The following is an 8,265-nucleotide window of genomic DNA, read 5'->3' as shown; positions in this document are numbered from 1 at the left end:
TTTGGAATTTTGATCTGTTAAGATAATTATAATTCAATTAAACATAACCATGCAAATAGAAAATTATAAGCCACAGAAATCATTTAAGACTGTTTTACCTGTATAAAGGATCATTCTGTGATTTGTGATTTACCAGGAAACAGAAGAGACAGACACTGTAGGTGTTGATAGGTTCTTTTGCCTGTGGTAGTTTATGTTGGGGAGAAAATAGTTATGGGAAATAGGTAATAGAGAAGTAATATTTATTCTGGTTTTCACTAATAATCTGGTTCCTGGTGGTATGGGCTCTCCAGGAAGAAAGTTGAGTTGTTTATTCCAGTGATCTTCCCTTATTTATTGTTTTAAATGTGTAAGGTACAATAATATGAGGCCCTTTAAATGTTGTGAACCTCCTAGAGTATTATATAGAGTTATCAATGACAAATTTAACAAAAAAAATTTAGTAGGAAGTAAAATAACAGTGGTGATATTTCAGTAGTAAGCAAGTTAATTGTTCATCATATTAAACGTTAATTTTGAATATGAAATAAATATTTATAGTAGTACAATATCCAAGGCAACAAATAGACTTAGAAATTGAAATTTTTTTTTTATCAATCTACTGATGAAATGCCTTCCATATCTTGATCACAAAATGTGTTGTAGGTGTATTTGTCATGCAGTGGCATTTCATGATGTAAGAAAATACCTATTTCTTATTAAACTTGTCTAGTATATTGCTGTATTATGTCCTGGTAAACTTTGATAGTTTGGAATTTGTTAGCTAAGATCTTTTTCTTAACCTTAGTTTTAATCCAACAAAGTCTACTTTCTAAGGAAGCTATTTCCTATTAGCAAGCTCTTAGATTAGCCTCTGGAGGTAGGTAGGTGTAATGGAGGGAAAATACATAATAAAAAATCAGGGATGCTTAATAGATGCCCTGGAGTCCAACATTTCTAATTTAATTTTATTTAATTTAAAAAATATATATTTTATTGATTTTTTTATGGAGAGGAAGGGAGAGGGATAGAAAGTTAGAAACATCAATGTGAGAGAATCATCGATCATCTGCCTCTTGCACACCCCCTACTGGGGATGTGCCCGCAACCAATGTACATGCCCTTGATAGGAATCGAACCCTGGACCTTTTAGTCCGCAGGCCGACACTCTATCCACTGAGCCAAACCGGTTTCGGCCAACATTTTTAATTTTAATATGCTTGTAACAGTTGTTCAACACACCACTGTGTTTTCTGAAAAAAGTGATCATTTTCACTCTATGGCATTGCCATAGACTGTTTATCCTCAAGGTCTTCTAAAAGGTCTATGTAAGCCTGACAGCTAGGACATACATTCTGGCGACTTATTGATGCAAGTCTATTCCTGATGGATGGCTGTTTAGAATAAAAATCACTCAGCACATACCAATTAAATGCTAAGTGATAAAAATATTTTTGAAGCATATTTTCTACCATAGAGGACCTTCTTAAATTTAACAGCAGGCTAAAGATTTGGGATTGGCCTACTAAGGAATATGTAGGGACTTTAAGCAAGGTCCACACTTCCCTTGTTCGTTTTATTTTAAGATAAAAATATTCAATTAAATCAGAAATAGCTGGTCAAAACTGAATTTCCAGGAGACTTTTTCTATACCTGTGATGCTGGGAGATAATTGTTATTAATTTCAGTCCTAAGGGATGGTGGGACATTGTTCAATATTGGCAGTAAAAACAAAATAACTCCCCCAAAGGGGGGGGGGGGGAAAGCAGCAAGATTTGGATTCTAAAAATTTCCTTTATAATATACAATTTTGTTCATATTTATTTGGTTGGTTTCACTGCTATAGCAAAGATTGAAAGAAAACAAAAAACTGGGAAAACTTTAAAAACTAGAAAATTTATGGGGTATGCAGGAGGCAGCCAATCAATGATTCTCTCTTGTCATTGATATTTCCATCTCTATCCTCCCTTCCTCTCTGAAACAATAAAAATATATTTAAAAAATAAAAATTAGAAAATTTAAATCTATTCTAAGAAAAAGATATTGCTTGGTGGTAAATTCTAAACTCACTTTATTTACTTATTTACTTATTTATGTATGTATATATGTGTGTGTGTGTGTGTGTGTGTGTGTGTGTGTGTGTTTATATTTTTAAGCAGATGAGCAAGCCAAATGTTTAGGGAACTTGAGGTATCTCAAAGTAGAGAACTTACGTATCATATACTGTTTTTATTTGGTCGAAATAATAATGCTGTTATTTCTATTTGGTCGAAATAAGCCTAAAGATTATAACATTTTTACATAAGTTTTTATGGTCAAGAGACATTAAAAAAAATTGCCTTCAAAAAGCTAATCTTGATTCTTAGTAGCTGTAACGGTCTTCACTTCTAAGGGATCAATTCATATTGAAAGAGAAAAGGCAAATTTTTTCTTAAAGAGTTTTTGTTTCTATTTCATTTATAATTTATATCTTGTCTTTTTCCAAAGAAGAATTTATAACAAATTTTTCTAGCACAAATACAGTAAGTTTATTAAATTGGAAACAATAGATCGCAAACCAATGAAAGAAAGAAGAGTCAAATTAGGCAACTTCAGTTATTAAATAACTGGCTAAGACACACCTGAGACTTGGGAGAAATTTTCTCCTTATCACAAGTTGCTGCCTTTTTATCACTTTTGCTCTCCTCTTTTCCCCCTCGTTCTCTGGTTGAAATGGGGGGATAACTTACGGTGGCCTCTCTTCATTCTCTAGCACATTGGCTCGAGCTCTCAGAACTCTCAAGGGAAACTGCTAGACCAGTCTTATTCCTTAGTGTTGTTACTCTACAGACTAGTTCACCTTTTCCTATATAATCAAGAATCTTGTTCCAGGAATCCATTCTGAGGTAAAAGATGAGTGAGGGATGAGAGGTAAAAGTTTTTGACTTAGAATATGACTTACATTATCGATGTAGAGGTTTTTGAAGTGCAAATTCACATCTTATTTGCCAATGATATATACTACTTTTCTAAAGAAAATCTAGAAACATGAAATTAAAAGAAATTAGGATTGCTATAATATATGACCCAGTGTCTTAAAATATAGCTCAGAATTCTGGTAACTATTAAATAATAGACTAACCAATAGGTAATCAGTACCTATTCAGGGGTTCCTAAACCTCAAGAAGGCCAGAGATTTAGAAGTGGTGTGGGAGAACCTGGCAGGAGTTATAGGGAAATGATGAGTTGCAGGGAGCCTTTGATGGGGGGAAAAAAACTGAGTAGTTACTGCTTGTAGTGATTAATAGATTTACAATATGATCTTGGATGTTCTAGGATCCCCAGGATATCTAGGGTGTGGGGAACAGCTATCGAAAGACAATGTCATCTAAATTTCAGTTTTTCCCCTCTGGAACTGACTGTTTGACCTTAGTTTTCAAAAGGGCATGAAACGAAATCTAAGTTCCATACTTTTAAGTTAATGGTGGGTAGGCATCCACTGATGGAATTAAATGGGAACACTTGGCTCTTGTTTCATTTTAAGACTTGTGTTTCATGCATGCATAGAATGTCATGCACTGGGCCTCTAGTGATATATAATGGAAGAAGTATTCCACACTTCTTCCATTATATATCACTAGAGGCCCAGTGCATGACATTCATGCACTCTGTGTGTGTGGGGGGATCCCTCAGCCCAGCCTGTAGCTGAACAGCACCACCCCTGTGGGAGTGCACTGAACACCAGGGGCCAGCTCCGACATTGAGCGTCTCCCCCCTGGTGGTCAGTACGCATCACAGAGTGACTGGTCGTTCCGCCATTCGATTTGCATATTACCCTTTTATTATATAGCATTATTATATAGGATTTGTTAATTTATCAGCTCATGTAACCTAACAATGAAAGTGTATCTCTTGGTACTTCAATTTGACAATTTTCTTGTGAGTTTTCAATGACTAATAATAATGCTTTCATGTCTAAGGACTCATTTGTCTTGGATGCATTAATACAATAGATATTGACCAATGAGAGGAATCATTAGCTAGATTCTATTAATCTATGAATCTAATTTTTTAAAGCTTCACATGATGCATATTCAGTTTGTTAAATCTATTAGCTAAATCTTTATCTTTTGAAGGATGTTCTTTTTAGGGGGAGAGATTTTATTCTTGTAATTATGAATGTATTAAGAACAAATTTACATGTAGAATAATGACAGTCAATTCATAGGCCTTCTAACCTCCTTTACTGAGACAATTCTCTTAAATCTTTATGCATTTTTTTTTTTTCAAGGAAGAATGTACTTGATCTGACTGTTCAAATTACAATAATGCTTTGGGAAGAGAGAAATATAATTTCTCAAACTAGATAGTGAACTCATAATTTGAATTAGATACCTTCTAACCACATATGTTCTTTGATTATCCCTAAGAAATACCAACAAATGGTGTTTTAGATGTAGCAAGAGATTTTTTTAGATACCCTAATACATTTAGCTCAACAATGTTGTAATGATGCCTTTGAATTTTTTCCATGCACACACACACACATAATTTTCCTCCCCAAGAAAAGTTTTAACTTTGCATTAGGAAGAATTTCAAACAAAATGAAATGAAAATGTGTATTCAATGTATGAAAAGTTTTACTTGTACTAAGAAATGCAAAGTTAAAGTACACTGAGATACCACTTTCACCTATTTGCTATTTTTGTAATACACTGTTAAATGCTAGGAGGTGAGAGAAATGAAGCTATTCTTCTGTTGGAATTAATTGGTACACCCATCATAGAGGGCAATTGATAATCTCTATTAACATGGGTTTATTTTGGCAAAAAATAGCAATACCCCTTGTTAGAAGTTTGATTAAATGGAATACTATACAATAGTTAAAAAGAGTGAAATAGTTAAAAAGAGTGAAATATTTAAAAAGAGTGAAATATTTGCATATCTCTATAGAGATATGCAAAGAGCTTTAGCAATATTAAATGTAAACTGTTAAGGCACAGAATATCTGAAGCTATGTTTTATATAAAAAGGGAATATTCTTACTCATATTTCCTTTTATATACATAAACTTGAAAACTTGAAATACATACAAAAGTCTAATAAAAGTGACTACCTGCTTGGGATTGTATGTAAGAGTCAACTGGGTAACTGAGAAATGGGTAAGAGATAGTTTTTTTCTTAGAACCATGAGAATATTCTACCTATTTTAAAAATGTACGTGAGAAAAAGAGAAAGTAAAAGATTAAGTACCTGCATATACTTTGCTTCCTAAAATGACAGTAAGGGGATATTTTTAAAAAAGGCATAGAGTCACAGGACAGAGAATGTGAGAAGAAAGCAAATGTTTTTTGAAGCTTGAAAGCAGATGAATGAATGGTACTGACTTAGCAGACCCAGAAAAGCTAAATTCTTTGCTGACAGTGGAAAAAGCTGAGAAGCTTTTACATTGTAGACTATCCAAAAGATTCAAGAATTGGCTTTTCCAGGTACCTCTGGAAATGAGATTGAAGGTGGGGCTAAAAATAGGAGGACTGGTTGAAAGCTTCTATATGAAGCAGTTAAATCCCCAATTGCACAGCCAGGCAAATTTATTTTCTCAATGTTCAGGCTTAATCTCTGGAGTAGGGGCAAACAAGCAACCCCACAACCCTGCCCCCAATCTCTGGATTGAATTGTACCAGGACGAAGAGGGGAAGGGGCAAGTAACTTGCTGAAAACAGGGTGATTGAGAATTTGCATACTGAATATCAAGACCTCCCTCACCTCTCTTTCTCCACTGGACACCCAGATAGTTGACTGTCCAGTCTAGGCTGGAGATGCTTCATTATGAAATCTTACCACTCAGGAGAGAATACTTCTGGGGAACCCAATGAAATGACTAGTCAGGATACCCTACACTAAAGCTTACAGTTAACAAGTGCTAGAATAAACTTACAGCTTTCAAACAACTTTTTAAAGTACCTCACTCTTAAATATGAAAAACCGAAAGATCACTAAGTAACTAAAGAAAGCTCTTAACATGAAAGATGAAGACTGTAGTGCATGCTGTGTTGCATTGCTCAGATCTGCCCTTTAAGGACTGAAACATTCTAGCTGCTGGTAATACTGACTACTGAGGGCTCAGAGCAGAGTGACCAAAAGGTGTTATATCCTCTTCCCAGAGGAATCACATCCAGTCTGCTTGAGGGGTAGGTTGTGAGTTGGGGGTTTAAAGACATGGCTTATTTGCCTTAATGGTAACAGAACAATTCTAAAGAGCCATCCCAGCTCTAGAGCTTCCTGTAGGATTGACTGTTACAACTGCATTGTACTTGTGCTTCTCAGTCAACCAGATTCTGCCTCCCTTGCTCCCTTCAAGGTATTGTTAACCGTTTGCCCCTACATCTTAGTCAGGAAAACCTTCCTACAACAAAATCCAAAACAGATAGAAAAAAGTGGGAAGAAAAGGATTAATAACTTCAGATTAAAAAAAAAATAGAAGAATATTACATTCATTATATAAAATCAAAATATCATAGAAGAAATGTTAAAAAATATAAAAGAGCTTCTGGAAACTAAAAATAACGACAAATGAAAACTCAGAGAAGTTGGAAGGTAAAATTGCGGAAATCTCAGAAAGTAGAGCAAAAAGAGGAAAGAAAAGTTTGTTTGAAGGTGTCTATCTGACATCTGAATGAAAGAAGTTTCAGAAAGAAAACAGAAAATGGGTGTCATGGGAGCAAATAACAGAAAAGCAATCATCAGCAAAATAATTCAAAAGCATTTCTCAGAACTTAAGGATATGAGTTTCCAGGTTGAGTATTAGACCCAATTATGAATATAGGGCACCTCAGAGCAAAATTTCAGAATACTAGGGGCTGGAAGAGACAAGGGAAAGAAGATTCTATAAGCTGCCAGAGAGAATAGATAAGTCACATACAAAAAATTAGAATCAGAATAACTTTATTTTGAATGTATTTTTAAAATTGATTTTAGAGAGGGAGAGAAGAAGGTGAGAGAGACATCTATTGGTTATCACCCATAGGCGCCCCAACCGGGGATGGAATCCACGACCTAGGTATGTGCCATGACAGGGAATCAAACCTGGGGCTTTCCAGTGCATGCACAATGCTCCAACCAATAGCCACAGTGGCTAGGGCTCAGAATGACTTCTTAAATTTTTATTTTTTAATGTGTTTTTATTGATTTCAGAGAGGGAGAGAAGACAGAAACATCAATGCTGAGAGAGAATAATTGATCGACTGCCTCCTGCATGCCCCCCACTGGGGACTGAGCCCACAGTCCAGGCATGTGCCCTTGACTGGAATCAAACCTGGGACCCTTCAGTTCGAAGGCTGATACTCTATCCACAGAGCCAAACAGGGTAGGGCCAGAATGTCTTCTTAACAACACATTGGAATCTTGAAGACTATAAATATTGTAGATATGTTTGAAATGGTGAATAAAAAATGACTTCCAAGCTACTACTCTGTACCCAGCTAAACTATTAAGTGTGAGTTAGAATAAAGACATTTATATACCTATACCATCTCAAAAAATGTGCCTCCTCATTTGTCTTCCCTGAAAGCTCACAGAAGATATACTTCCCTAAAAGGAGGGAGTATAATAAGGAACTTAAAGGTGCGTCCCTGAAAGAAGTATCTTACACAAAACAAAGCAAAATCTCTGTAATGTGGGTTAAGGGCAATACCAAGATGTTGGCTGTGCTCTAGGCTTTGAGAGTGACCAATCCAGATTGAAGCCAATCCGAAGGCTCCAGCAGAAATTATTAAAATAATAACATCAGCTGAAACCGGTTTGGCTCAGTGGTAGAGCGTTGGTCTGAGGACTGAAAGGTCCCAGGTTCGATTCTTGTTAGGGGCATGTACATTGGTTGTGGGCACATCCCCAGTAGGGGGTGTGCAAGAGGTCGATGTTTCTCTCTCATCGACATTTCTAGCTATCTCCCTTCCTGTCTGTAAAAAAATCAATAAAATATATTTTAAAAAGATGACATCATCTACTGTACTTAATGTAAATAAAAATTGAGAAGAGATTTAACATTTTTTTTAGAATTTGAGGTTAAATTAGTGATAACTACAGAAAACTAAGCAAAAGTAAAAAGACTTATTAACTCCAGGGAAATGAAAATTTATTCAAGAAAGAAAAAAAAATGTTTTTTATTGCTTGATTGCAAAAACACATAGTCATAAAAGGTAACACTGAATATTGATCTAACCAGAATTTATGAAGTGATATTATTAGGATGATGAAAAAGTATGTGTATGTATATTTTCTGGGGTTAGAAAGAGAACTAAATGCTCA

Source organism: Pipistrellus hanaki, assembly GCF_964339955.1.
Source record: "Pipistrellus hanaki genome assembly, chromosome: 4".
Lineage (NCBI taxonomy): Eukaryota > Metazoa > Chordata > Mammalia > Chiroptera > Vespertilionidae > Pipistrellus > Pipistrellus hanaki.
Note: the sequence above shows the minus strand (reverse complement) of the source record.